Raw genomic sequence first — 14,935 nt, 5'->3', positions numbered from 1 at the left:
GAACCCCTCGTACCGCTGGACGTGGCAGATCTGGATATAGACGTAGAACCCAGGGACGAGCAGGTAAGTGGTGCCGAGTTGGTGGAAACCCTTTTCTCTCCTACTCCTTCTTCTACCTCTTCCTTTCTTGGCTTTGATAAGCCTAAGGCTTCTCCTCGGGATCCCTCTGTCCCCGCACGACCCAAGGTGAAGCCACTTGGTACTTATAAGTCTTCAGCTTTGCCAGTATCAACGTCACCGGTCCCCGGACCCTCGACAGCTCCTGATGTTCATATTGCTCCCCGTAAAACCGCGACTCCTAAGAAGTCCAAGTCTACCAAATCCAAGACACCACCAACGGGTGGCTTTCAGGTACCCTTCTTCCCTGTCGAATTGGTCAGGGATATCGTCAGGGAACAAATTCAACATCAGTCTGGGGCTATGACAGAGCTTAAGGATATGGTGGCTACTCTGATCCGCTCCGGAACTCAGATTCCTCCTCCTTCAGCCCCAGACGCATCGAAGCTACCTCCCTTCGATAAAAACAATCCTTGGAGGTTTGCCTTGCATGCCCCATTCTAAGATGGTTCCCTAACTCTAGAGGGCATAGGCACCCGCCCTTTAGAGGACCTGGAGTTCTACCCCCCGGGGCTAGAATTCCCATTCAATGGTTTCGTACGTTTAAAGGAGCATGCATTGGTCCGAATGGACAAGGTACCGAGGGAAACAGTGATATTTCCGAAAGAGCAGGCCCAGGCTATCTGGGCCAGAACTCTATCAGAGTGGGGGTGTAATAACTCCAAGCTCACCCCACACAAAGGTGCCTTCACTATTTTTACGACGGCGGCTTCCATCTCTTTGCCGCTCATAGACAAAATCACAGAGCTGACAATACAGGCCATCAAGGAAGGCTCCTCCATGCCGGCTCTCAAGGGGACGGGCCCCACCTCATTGCTTATTCCGAGTACCTCTGCAACCTGGGACGACGCGTCTTCTACCTTCACAGTGGGGAAGCTAGACCCGGACTGTGCCTCTACTCTTTTCTCTGAGAAGCTCCCCAGATTACTAGGGAGTCTTCTCAAAACTGAGTTCGAGACCCGTAATAGACTAGCTCGGTCTCTCCACTCCATCACCTCCATAGAGTCCCTAGCATCGGTTTACCCAGCGGAAACATTGTTCAGAGTCTTCACAAAGAACCTGCTGCTGTCCTACCAAATAGACCTCCATGACTTCTGGTCGGCTCGAGTTAGTTGCAGGAAGTTCGTTCTGTCTGAGGCCTCCATCAGACATGAACCGAACAGGCTGATAGCGTCCTCCTGCCGGGGTAAGAACCTCTTCCCTCAGAACGAAGTTGATAAGGTTCTTCAGGACGCGGCGAGGGCAAACCAAAATTTGCAAGTAAGGTGGGGTCTCTCGACCAAAAGAAGGATCGAATCCCAGAAACAGACGTTCTTCAAGAAGAAGCAGAGATTTATTCCTTACAAGACGGTCCGGGGTAACTCGTCGACACAGTCTTCCTCTGCTTCGACTTCTCAACAACCGGCTCCCCCTCAGCAAGTAGTCTACCTCACTGCTCCCCCTGGTACACAGCCCAACCCCACTTGGATGTCCTCTCCTGCATACAACCCTACCTACGAATCCTCCGGTTCCTTTCGTGGACACCAGAGAGGAAGCTTCAGAGGTAGAGGACAGTTCCGCCAGCGAGGCGGACCTAAAGCAAGGGGTGCTCGTGGAGGGAGGGGACCTAGGTTCACTCCCTCGCAATGATGTGTTGCCGGTAGGAGGGAGACTTTATCAATTCCGAGACCATTGGACCTTCAGTCCATGGGCTCACAGCATAATATCCAAGGGCTTGGGTTGGAAATGGTCACAGTGATCTCCTCCTCCACCAGTGATCTTCTTCCAGAGACCCACTCCCATCCTGAAAGAGTACACCACAGAGTTACTCAAGAAGAAAGCGATCAAACAGGTTCGATCCCTGAAATTCCAAGGCCGCCTGTTTACAGTCCCGAAGAACGACTCGTCGGCGTTGAGGGTAGTTCTGGACTTGTCGAAACTAAACTCTTACATCCTCTGCGACAAGTTCCGTATGCTGACTATCTCTCAGGTACGGACCTTACTTCCCCGTGGGGCCGTCACCACCTCTATCGATCTTACCGACGCCTATTATCATGTCCCAGTAGCTCGAAACTTCTCTCCTTACCTAGGCTTCCGTCTCGGCAAGAAAGCCTTTGCATTCAAAGTCATGCCCTTCGGTCTCAGCATTGCCCCCAGGATATTCACGAAACTGGGAGAGACGGTGCTCAAACAACTCAGAAACCAAGGGATACAGATCATCGCCTATCTGGACGATTGGCTCATTTGGGCCCAGTCGAACCAGGAATGCAACAGAGCTACGTCGAAGGTAATTCACTTTCTCGCCAAACTGGGATTCCAAGTCAACCTCCGAAAGTCTCGCCTACAACCATCAAGCCACTTCGAATGGTTAGGCATCCGGTGGGACCTTTCAAAGCACAGGCTCTCCCTTCCTCCCAAGAAGGTAAGGGAGATAGCTTCCAAGGTCAGGAACTTTCTCAAACACAAACAGGTGTCCAGAAGAGCTCTAGAACGCATCCTCGGCCTTCTCCAATTTGCCTCACTGACCGATCTCCTATTAAAAGCCAAACTCAAAGACATCAGTCGAGTTTGGAGAAAGAGAGCGACAATACCTTTGAGAGACAAGATCTCGAAGATCCCCTCTGTCTTAAAAATGAGACTACGACCATGGTCCGAACGGAGGAACCTCTCCAAATCGGTTCCTCTACAGTTCCCCTCTCCACAAGTGACAATTCATACCGATGCGTCTTTGAGTGGATGGGGGGGTTACTCCCGACATCAGATGTTTCAGGGTTCTTGGTCACCCGCCATGAAGCAGTTCCATATCAATGTTCTCGAAGCCATGGCAGTGTTCTTGACCCTGAAGAGAATCTCTCCTCCGAGGTCGACCCACATCAGAGTGGTCTCAGACAGCACAGCAGTAGTACACTGCCTCAACACAGGGGGATCCAAGTCACCCAACCTGAATCAGATCCTGGTCACTATCTTCGCCTTGGCAGCCTACAAAAACTGGTTCCTATCAGCAACTCACCTAGCAGGAGTCCAGAATGTGATAGCAGACTCATTATCCAGGACAAAACCACTGGAATCAGAATGGTCCCTAGACATACACTCCTTCCGGTGGATACTCAGGCTGGTTCCAAGTCTCCAGGTAGATCTATTCGCGACCCAACTCAATCACAAACTCCCCTGTTATGTGACCCCGAACCTGGACCCTCAGGCTTATGCCATGGATGCATTAACCCTGGATTGGAACCATTGGCAGAACATATACTTATTCCCTCCAGTGAATCTTCTACTGAAAGTCTTACACAAACTCAGCTCCTTCCACGGGGCAGTGGCTTTAGTGGCACCTCACTGGCCAAAGAGCAGTTGGTTTCCTCTCCTCCTCGAGTTGAAACTCCGTCCCTTCCGGATCCCATTCCCCAAACTGACCCAAGTGGTCCAAACTCGGACTGTGTCAGATTCCTCAAGGATAGCCAAAACCCTAACTTTGTGGATTTCATGAAGTTTGCGGCTCGTAAGGATGCGAACATCGACCCGGATAATGTCCTCTTTATAGAATCAGACAAAAGGGACTCTACGATTCGCCAATATGATTCGGCAGTTAAGAAACTAGCAGATTTCTTAAAGAATTCAGACCATACTGTTATGACTCCTAATTTAGCCATCTCCTTCTTTAGGTCCATATTTGACAAAGGCCTAGCAGCTAGCACTATAACCACCATTAAGTCAGCTTTGAAGAAGGTCTTCCTGGTTGGGTTTAACATTAACCTGGCGGATTCTTATTTCTCGTCTATTCCAAAAGCATGTGCTAGGCTTCGACCTTCGGTTCGCCCACAAAAGGTCTCTTGGTCTCTGAATGATGTCCTCAAACTTGCCTCAGACACGGACAACGAATCCTGCTCCTATATCACTCTTCTTAGGAAGGCTTTATTTCTAACAGCTTTGGCCTCGGGTGCTAGAATCTCAGAACTAGCAGCTCTCTCACGAAACTCGGAAAACATCGATTTCCTCCCTTCAGGTGAAGTACTTCTTTCTCCAAGCTAAAAATGAAGACCCCCAAAATAGGTGGTCCCCTTGGAAGATTATTCCTCTTCTCCAAGAAACTTCTCTATGTCCAGTCACTACTCTCAGGGCCTTTTTAGCTAGAACTGCTACCCGATCTTCTGGCCCCTTGTTTATCAGAGAACAAGGAGGTACCATTTCCATTCAGGGTATTAGGCAACAGATACTATAATTCATTAAACAAGCCAATCCGGGATCATTTCCCCATGCTCATGAAATCCGGTCAGTAGCTACCTCCATCAATTATTTCCAAAATATGGATTTTGATGACCTTAAAAAGTACACGGGTTGGAAATCTCCTATGGTCTTCAAACGCCACTATCTAAAGAACTTACAGGCCCTTAAATACCCAACGGTTGCAGCTGGGAGCCGTATCTCTCCCCAGTGATCTCTTGTTCTTCCTTTCATCCATCTCTTTTCTTCTCCCTCCTACCCGCCACTCGCACCACGACGCCGCTTCCTTGGTGGTTCGTTAGCCCTAGTTTATTACATATTAGGTTAAGATGATTGTAACTTTTAATGTGTTTACCGTAAATTTAGTGTTGGGGTATTCTTAGCCATGTCAGTTTTGTTGCTTGTTGTGCTCTGATACTCGGAGACTTCCTTGTTATCATGTTTGTTTAGCCTTACGCTCACTATGTCCTGTGGCTAGTTTATGATTTATGCTTACTTACCTTAATATAATATATGGTTTTCCTTACATGGTGTTTTTTCTCTCCCCTCATTACTAGTTATTATTGGGCTTGGAAGGCATTCTCTGGTACATTTTCACCGGCCGCCACAGGTCAACCCAGAAAAGGTATTTTGACGAAGGAAAAATCTATTTCTGGGGAGAGACCTGTGGCGCCCATTGAAACCCTTCCCTATTCTTTTGCACGATCCCACCCTTTCCTTTCCAAGCCATCATGTCCAATACAGTAGGATGTTGTTCAGATGGCGCTCGCGTCGGGGCGTGGGTGGCTAGTTTATGATTTATGCTTACTTACCTTAATATAATATATGGTTTTCCTTACATGGTGTTTTTTCTCTCCCCTCATTACTAGTTATTATTGGGCTTGGAAGGTATTCTTTGGTACATTTTCACCAGCCGCCACAGGTCAACCCAGAAAAGGGATTTTGACGAAGGAAAAATCTATTTCTGGGGAGAGACCTGTGGCGCCCGGTGAAACCCTTCCCTATTCTTTTGCACGATCCCACCCTTTCCTTTCCAAGCCATCATGTCCAATACAGTAGGATGTTGTTCAGATGGCGCTCGCGTCGGGGCGTGGGTGGCGTGGCTCTGGTACCATACCTGGTGCCTCTGTATCGGCCCATCCCTTTGACGAAGGAATTAGCTAAATGGAAGACAGCCTTTGAATAGTGGCTTTCACGCGCCTTTGCTTTATACACGACACCCACAAGGTGCTCGCGCGAGGGTAGTAACCTCTGCATTCCATGCTTTTATCTTTCTCTGGTATAATTGGAAGGTTTTATCAGAAAAGGTATAGCCTATTAGAAGGACCCCTTTTCACCGGGCGCCACAGGTCTCTCCCCAGAAATAGATTTTTCCTTCGTCAAAATCCCTTATATATATATATATATATATATATATATATATATATATATATATATATATATATATATATATATATATATTATATATATATACAGTATATTATATATATATATTATATATATATATATATATATATATATATATATATATATATATATTATATATATACATATATATATATGAGCTAATCACAGTCAGGTTGTTACTGATTGGGATGAATGAGTGCCATCAGATTTTTCTTCTTTGTTAAAGGAAAGATGGTTACGATGTGGCTTGGGTGGCACTTTGAGAATGTCGTTATCGGCGTGGCTTGGGCACTCAAAAATGTTCGTTAAAAGTTAGCGTCCCCAAAATCTCTCCCTATTGGTTCTCATGAGACTTTCGGGTCAAAACAACCAATCATTGATCAGGCATCGCGATGCCCATCTATGGGCGATGGGGAAAGAGCTTATGGGCGTTAGTCTGGTTTTGGAGGTCGACAGAGAAGGTCACGGGTGCCAGCATGCGTGCCGAACGAGTACCATTTTTCTAAGGGTTTTGTCTTAACGTAACGTAATCATAATTAAGGGCGCCCATGTAAACCTAAGATAATACAGCATGTGTTAAATCAGCAATTCGACTCTCATTTGTGCATGACCTTCCCCCTCTAATTGTGTTAACCATAGAATGGATTTTCTCTATCTTTGTTTCCCCCAAGATGTGAAGTGTGAACCCCCTTAATACGACCTAGATTGGGTCATATTAAATGGTGTCAGGTGTTGTGGGGTAATAATAATAATATTAACGATTAACGTCTGTGCTAAGTGATTTTAGCCGACGTGAGATTTTTTTAGTGACAATGGTTAACACGAGAAGTTCTACGTCGAGTGGAGGTGACGGAGAGAGGGGTGAAGTGTAGCTTGTATGCCTGGTACTCGGTGAACGGTTTCTCAACGCACATGATAGCAGATACACAACCATCGAGGCAGCCCGGCACCCAACCGATATCGACAACCTTCCCAGGATGGGGTGTTTTTAGAAGAGAACCTCGAAGAGGCAGAGGTCTGAGAGGTAGGATGTGGCGACTGGTGGTTGTTGGAACTGTGGGGGGTTACTAACAGATGGCCACCTACGGGCTCTATGCCCCTACGATGACCAGCGGTAGTGTTATGGATGTCAGGCCACAAACCACCATCTGGAAGCTGTTTAAAAAGAAAACAGCGTCGGCAGAAGAAATCATGTTTCCCCTGTACCAACGAGAGGGAGGGGAAGACGACGCAGGAAGGGAAAGACAACATTGAAGTACATTTATTTTTGCTTGGCCGTTCGAAAACTGTATGAACCCCAAGGTTGTAAGAGTAACAATTATGTATATGTAAATGTAATTTTAATTTATTTTCTATAGTGTTAAAGTGTCAACTGTTTTTATCAATTGTCAAAATTAAATATTTTCATAAGTTAATTTCTAGTGAAACAAGTAATTGTATTATTCTTGATGTGTCATTTAGGCTTAGTCTAAGGTCTAGTTCAGATTTAAACTTTGAGTGATTTATTTTTGGTATTACTGTTGAATTGTAAATTATTTCGATCAGCAATACTTATTTGCTCATATCCCCTGACTAAGAACCGACGTAGGAGGTTGATTTAAGAATAGTTCCCATTGAAAGTAAAATAGGTAGTAAGTTGGCCAGGGCACCAGCCACCCATTGAGATACTACTGCTAGAGAGTTATGGGGCCGTTTGACTGGCCAGACAGTACTACATTGGACCTTTCTCTCGGGTAACGGTTAATTTTTCCTTCGAGTACACATACACCAAATAGTCTGGCTTATTCTTTACAGATTCTCCTCTGTCCTCTTACATCTTTTAATACTGAAATTACCAAATAATTCTTTTTCACCGAAGGGGTTAACCACTACACTGTAATTGTTCAGTGGGTACTCTCCTCTTGGTAAGGGTAGAAGAGAGTCTTTAGTTATGGTAGGCAGCTTTTCTAGGAGAAGGACACCTCAAAATCAAACCATTGTTCTCTAGTCTTGGGTATTGCCATAGCCTCTGTACCATGGTGTTCCACTGTCTTAGGTTAGAGTTCTCTTGCTTGAGGGTACACTTGGGCACACTATTCTATCTTATTTCTCTTCCTCTTGTTTTATTAAAGGGATTTTGACGTAGGAAAAATCTATTTCTGGGCGAAGGACCTGTGCCGCCCAGTGAATAAGCTCCATTTAGCACTTATTCTTAGGTAATTTACTGCTAAATATACCAGAGAAAAAATGTAAAGGAGTGCTAGGTTAACTAGCTCGCTCACCTATTGGTGTCGGTATAAAATTGGGCGTATATTCCAGAGGTCCCGCACTATTTAGATTAATCCACGACAGAGAACCCCAATAGAGGAGAGCCGTTCAACCTCACTCGGTACTACTACAATGCATCCGCTCAGAACCCAACTCCTTAGCACCCAAAGTTTGGGGACTCCAAGGGAGAGGAGCTGGGAGGGTTCACTGGGCGGCACAGGTCCTTCGCCCAGAAATAGATTTTTCCTACGTCAAAATCCCTTTTCTGGGCTCGAACCTGTGCCGCCCAGTGAATCTATACAAGAGAAAAATGTCACCAAACTTGCAAAATAAAGGAAAAAACATAAGCGTAAGAGAAATACAGGATGCTTTAATCAGAGATGAGTACCAAAAAACAATTATAAGGGTATCTTAAATATGAACATAAATCCAATAAGGTAGGTATAATAATGCCGTGAGTGATAATATATACAGATACTCAGGAGCATAAAATTTACAAATATAACAACAGTATTCAGGTGCGAGACCAACGAATACAATAGGGTATAAATGAGGCAGGTAAGAGGGAGAGATAAAGAGTCAAGGCATTAACCTGAGTTACTCGTGAGTAACTACGCTCCCTGCGGCTACTGTAGAAAATTTTAGGGCTTCCAAATGTTTAAGGTAGTGTTTCTTGAACACTGACGGTGATTTCCACCCTGTATACCTGGAAAGGTCTGTAAAATTCATGTGGTGAAAGAAGTTCACCGAGGTGGCAACCGCCCTGATATCATGTGCAAGAGGAAAGGAGTCAGGGTTAGCTTGTTTAATAAAATACAAAATTTGTTGCCTGATCCCTTTAATAGTAATGGTACCGCCTTGTTCTCTAACGAATAGAGGCCCCGAGGAGTTAGAGGAGGTCCGGGATAGATAAGACCTAAGAGTAGTGACAGGGCACAGCGACGGATCTTGCGTGAGGGGAACAATTTTCCAGGAGGTCCATCTGTTTTGAGGGTCTTCATTCTTAGCCAAAAAGAATTTGTTAGGAGAAAGAAGGACCTCTCCTGAAGGCAGAAAGTCAATATGACCCGGGTCTCTCGACAAGGCTGCCAATTCAGAAATTCTTGCCCCGGAAGCCAAGCTCACTAGAAAAAGTGTTTTCCTGAGAAGGGGCATGTAATCACAAGAACTGTTAATGGTATCAGAAGCCAATTTGAGTACGTCATTAAGGAACCAGGTCACCGGGGTAGGACGAGTAACCGGTTTCAGTCTGGCACAAGCTTTCGGAATTGAAGCTAACAAAGAGTCGGTTAAGTCTATGTTAAAACCCACTAGGAAGATCTTTTTCAGAGCCGATTTAATAGTGGTGATAGTATTGGCTGCCAGACCTGATTCTAATAAAGATCTAAAGAAAGTGACTGTAAGGTTCAAGTTCATACAGTTCACGTCTAAGTCTATTAAAAATTTTGCCAACTTTTTAACTGCAGAGTCATACTGACGGATGGTGGAATCCCGTTTATCCGATTCTAGGAACAAGGTGTTTTGAGGATCAATATTGGCACCATGCATAGCCGCAAACTTCATAAAGTCCATAAAGTTAGGGCGCTCTGAATGTTTGAGAAAGCGTACACAACGCGTGTTTGTACTATCTGAGACAGAACCGGATTGGGTATCGGGTGAGGGTATAATCTCAACTCCCGCAGGAGAGGATATCAGTTGCTCTTGGGCCAGTTGGGTGCGACCAAGGCTACTTGTCCCTTGAAGGATCTCAGTTTGTCTAGAACTTTCAGCAAAAGATTCACCGGGGGAAAGAGATAAATCTTTTCCCAGTTGTCCCAATTCTGTGACATGGCGTCTGTGGCGTAAGCCTGAGGGTCTAGATTGGGAGCCACATATACTCTCAATTTGTGGTTGGATTCCGTGGCGAAGAGATCCACTTGGAGACCGGGAACCTGAGAGAGAATCCACTGAAATGACTTTAGATCGAGTGACCATTCCGATTCTAGAGGGGAGGTCCGGGACAGGGCGTCTGCCACTACATTCCGGACTCCCGCCAGGTGGACAGCTGAAAGATGCCAACGGTTCGAGGCTGCTAAGGAGAATATGGCTACTAGAACATGGTTCAGAGGCCCTGACTTTGACCCGCCTCTGTTGAGGCAGCGGACCACCACTTCGCTGTCGAGGACCAGACGAAGGTGTTGTTTCTTGGGAAGAGCGAGACGTTTCAGGGTTAGAAGAACTGCCATGGCCTCTAGCACATTGATGTGAAAATGGCGGAACAAGGGAGTCCAAAGACCTTGAACTTTCTTGAGCTGAGAATAGCCGCCCCAACCTGATAGGGATGCGTCTGTGTGAATGATTAATTCCGGGGGCGGAAATCGAAGGGGAACTGACTTTGACAGACTGTTTGCTCTTGTCCAAGGAAGAAGTCTTTCCCGTAGAATGGGAGGAAGGCGGACTTTCCTGTCCCGGAGCTTCCGGTTCGCCCTCGAACGCCAGACACGATTGATATCTTTCAATTTTGCCTTCAGAAGAAGATCCGTCACTGAGGCAAACTGAAGGGACCCCAGAATCTTCTCTTGAAGCCGTCTGGAACTTACTTTGTCTTTGAGAAAGCGTTTGGTGTTCCTTGCAATCTCTAACCTCTTGGGTCTGGGAAGACACAGAGTATGAGATATAAGATCCCATTGCAGGCCGAGCCATTGGAACTTCGATTTTGGAAGAAGACGGGACTTCTTGAAGTTGATCTGGAAGCCTAGAGATTGAAGATAATGGATGACTTTGTGAGTGGCTTTTAGGCAGTTTTGGGAGGTGTCTGACCAAATGAGCCAGTCGTCCAGATAGGCTACTACTTGAATCCCTTGATTCCTGAGTTCCTGAACAGCGACTTCTGCTAGCTTTGTGAAGATCCTTGGGGCAATGTTGAGCCCGAAAGGCATCACCTTGAAGGAGTAACTTTTGTCCCCTAAGCGAAAGCCTAGGTACGGACGGAAGTGTCTCGCTATCGGGACGTGATAGTAGGCGTCTGTAAGATCGATAGAGGTGGTGACGGCCCCACGGGGAAGTAAGGTCCGCACCTGCGAGACGGTAAGCATTCGAAACTTGTCGCATTGAATGGACAAGTTGAGAAGGGATAGATCTAGAATCACTCTTCTCTTGTCTGAATCCTTCTTCGGGACACTGAACAGCCGACCTTGAAACTTCAGATGTTTCGTTTCTTGTATGGCATTCTTTTGTAAAAGATCCTGGACAAATTCGACCAGGTCCGGAGTGGAATGTTGACGAAATTTGTTCGGAGGAGGAGGTCCTTGAATCCAACTCCACCCTAGTCCCTTGGAGATGATACTGAACGCCCAGGGACTGAACCTCCATTTGTTGCGGAAGGCATAGAGCCTCCCCCCTACCTGCTGCACCTCAGTATTGATTTGAGGAGTTGCCTCCACGTCCGCCTCGGAAGTTCTTTCCTCTGCGAAAGGCTCTTCCCCTGCCTTTGTTCTGGTTAGAGCCACGGTGGTAGCCTCTACCTCTACCATAACTCTGGGAAGAGCTATGAGCCTCGAAGGACTGGTTAAAGGCAGGGGAAGTGGCGGAGGCACCAGAAAGCTGGCTCTTAGGTAGCAGAACGGTGACATAGTCATCCGAAGGAGCCCGAGAGGTGGAAGGCTGTGCAGGGGCAACAGAAGATGGAGGAAGAGGCAGCCGGAAGTTGGATGAAGCACTCTGTTGTTGCCTGAACTGGGTGGAGGTATATGGTCTAAGCTTCTTCCTACCCCGGGCTTGATAATTTGCGGGGTCATACTTGCGTTTAGGGGTCAAACCCCAACGGGCTTTAAGGCTCTGATTAACCCTAGTGGCCTCCGCCAAGACTTCCTCTACGAGATCCTCGGGGAAAAGATTTGAACCCCAACAGGAGGACCGGATGAGTTTATTAGGTTCATGCCTAATCGTCGCCTCAGCTAGAACATGCTTGCGACATCTGCGTTTAGCAGTAGCGAAGTCATACAAGTCATAATATAACGACTGTAACGTAGCCTTGTTGAGAGACTTAAAAATACTCTCCGTATCGTAAGTCAAGGCTATCGACTCCGTGGATGTGGCCAGGTTTAAAGTACGGCCCACACGTAGGCGGGAATCATATTCCTGTTTAATGAGAGATTCCGGGAGACGGGGAAGCTTCTCACTAAACAAGACTGAGGCACAGTCTGCTGCAAGCTTGCTGGAGGTAAAGGTGGTATGGACGTTGTCCCAACACTCAATACCTGAGGGAAGAAGGAGGGAGATTGGATCCACCTCTCGGATGGGAGGCAAGGGCTTCTCCTCCAGAGCATATTGAAAGGCAAGCTCTGCCACCTTATTGACGCATGGAGTCAAGGTGGTCTTGTCCATTAAGAACATCGTAAAGGAGCTTTTATGAGGCGTCAGCATGGTGTTAGTGCAGCCGATGTCATTCAAAAATCTGGCCCAAACAGATTGGGCTTGCTCCTTCGGGAAGATGACCGTCTCTTTGGGGACCTTGTCTAATCGGACTAAAGCTTCCTCGGTAAGTCTGGCATAACCATGAAATGGAAATGCCAGACCCGGAGGAAAGAATTCAAAGTCCTCTAGAGGACGAGTGCCAAGGCCCTCCAGAGTCAACATTCCGTCTGAGAACGGGGAATGAAGAGCCATCCGCCAGGGGTTGTTCTTGGCAAACGGCGGGAGCTTAGAGGCATCCGGTATGAGAGAGCTTTGGACTCTCTCCGGAGCTCCTTGCTCTAAAGCCCCAATTCTCTGACCGAAGTTAGAGAACATCGTGTCCATCCTCGACTGCATCTCTGAAACCAACTTTGCCTGCATCTCCGACACGATGCGAAGCATAGCTGATTCGGAAAGGCCCGGGCTAGCAGCAGGAGGGGCGGAAGGAACTCCCGGGTCGTGAGACTTAGAGGAGGAACCAGAGGTCTTTGAAGACGGGTTCGTATCATGTTTAGAGCCATGAGAAGTCTTGTGAGGCTTGCGAGCTTTGGGTAAGGTCCTTGAAGTAGACTTATCCTTAGGGGGAACCGGGTATGAACGTTGAGACGAATCACGGTCCCCAGAAAATCCAAGAAAGGAAGAGCGATCAGAAGAAGAAGAAAGAGCGGGGCTGAGGATAGGAATCTCAGCGCCGGACACACCTGCCTCACTTACCACCCTACCTGTATCCGGCTCGTCTAGCAACATTGGTTCGACGTCCAGGTTCATGGAGGCAACATTGTCCTCCAGACCTCCGGGGGCGTCCGATGGATCTTGCTCTGGGTCGATGAGACCCGTTATAGTAGCATCAATGTGGGCAATGATGGGAGCTGCCACATGCCTAGCCACAGCAGCTGAAGATTTGGCGTTGGGGTAAACCATGGTGCAGTAGTCCTCAGATAGGACGTACGGCCGCTTAGACTTTACATTCCGGGCAAAACCACCAATCCACACCTTCAGTGTGGCCCGAGCCGCAGACTTTTGCTCCGGGGATGCCTGAAATAATAGGGGGAATTATAAAAGGGAGACTCCCAATGGTCCTTCAAGACCATAGATATCTTACTAATAGTAAATAAAATAAGAAGGCAATATAGCCAACGGGACTCACCGAGTCAGATCCAAGGGTAGTGATGAGGTCGAAGCAAATCACACAGTTATCCGGGTGCCATACCACAACGTCTTCCAGTTGAACCCCACAAGGGGCGTGAGATCGGCAGACGGAGTGGCCACAAGGCTGGTGCAGAACAGCTGCACAGGCCGGCGTCAGACAATGCACCATCTGTAAAAAGAATAGTATATGAGAAACTGTAATTCTCTTAATTAGGGGCGGGTCTGGAGGACCCGGGCCTAACATAGGTCTAACACAAGATTAGAGCTTAACTGTACTATTCTTTAAGTGGCCTAACATAGGTCTAACACAAGAATAGAGCTTAACTGTACTATTCTTTTAAGTAGGGGCGGGTCCGGAGGACCCGGGCCTAACATAGGTCTAACACAAGATTAGAGCTTAACTGTACTATTCTTTTAAGTAGGGGCGGGTCCGGAGGACCCGGGCCTAACATAGGTCTAACACAAGATTAGAGCTTAACTGTACTATTCTTTAAGTAGGGGCGGGTCCGGAGGACCCGGGCCTAACATAGGTCTAACACAAGATTAGAGCTTAACTGTAAAAAATGAAAATAACATTTTTTTTTTTTTTTTTTTTTTTTTTTTTTTTTTTTTTTTTTTTTTTTAATTAGGGGCGGGTCCGGAGGACCCGGGCCTAACATAGGTCTAACGCAAGGTTAGAGCTTAACTGTAATATTCTTACATAGGGGCGGGACCGGGGGTCCCGGGCCTAAACATAAGTCTAACTTGAAACTAAAGTATAGCCATCCATTCCGGTCAAGCCGGGAGCATAAAAAAGGATGCAATAACAAGGAATTAAGACACATAGTGTCTGATTTCCCGGGGTGGGGTAGACCCCGGGCCGGGAAATAAAGGTATATTCAATACCAATTCCTTTAGAGACTTCGGGGTAGTGAACTGTCATATATAATCATCATAGGAAATGTTACAAAATAATAGGGGGGCGGAACTGTAACTAAGAACTGCCAATCGAACCCGGAGGGTTTCGTATAACATAAGCCAGAATGAAAAGTGAATATAAAATAGGGTGCACCGGGATCCAACTCTGTTGACCGGTGGCCAACCAGACTAGACAGAGACTAAACCGCCGGGCCACCCGGAGGACAAAGTCCATAAACAATTAACTACCCCCTCTAAAAGGAGGGAAGGCAACGGTCCCTTAGTGGAGGGGGGAGAAGCCTAGCCTCCCACCTAGCTAGAGGGGGAGCGTGGGGGAGGATCACGTGATACGAGGCAGCAGGGCTACCAACTGACGATCCCCAACCAGACAGATCAAACGGAGTAATGGCACAAATATTCATTATAAAAATAATAATAGCGTTAAATATATGAATAAACACATAGAAAATTTTTGGGCAAGGCA

General features: G+C 46.8%; 1 protein-coding gene across 2 annotated transcripts in view; it reads left to right on the top strand.

Annotated features, from left to right (window-relative positions):
* Nucleotides 1-14,935, top strand: part of LOC137640076 (methylated-DNA--protein-cysteine methyltransferase-like) — a 131,225-nt gene that overhangs the window by 76,439 nt on the left and 39,851 nt on the right. The window lies entirely within an intron of this gene.

This window comes from Palaemon carinicauda, chromosome 4 (assembly GCF_036898095.1).
Source record: "Palaemon carinicauda isolate YSFRI2023 chromosome 4, ASM3689809v2, whole genome shotgun sequence".
Classification (NCBI taxonomy): Eukaryota; Metazoa; Arthropoda; class Malacostraca; order Decapoda; family Palaemonidae; genus Palaemon; species Palaemon carinicauda.
Note: the sequence above shows the minus strand (reverse complement) of the source record. Positions and strands in the feature narration are given on the sequence as shown.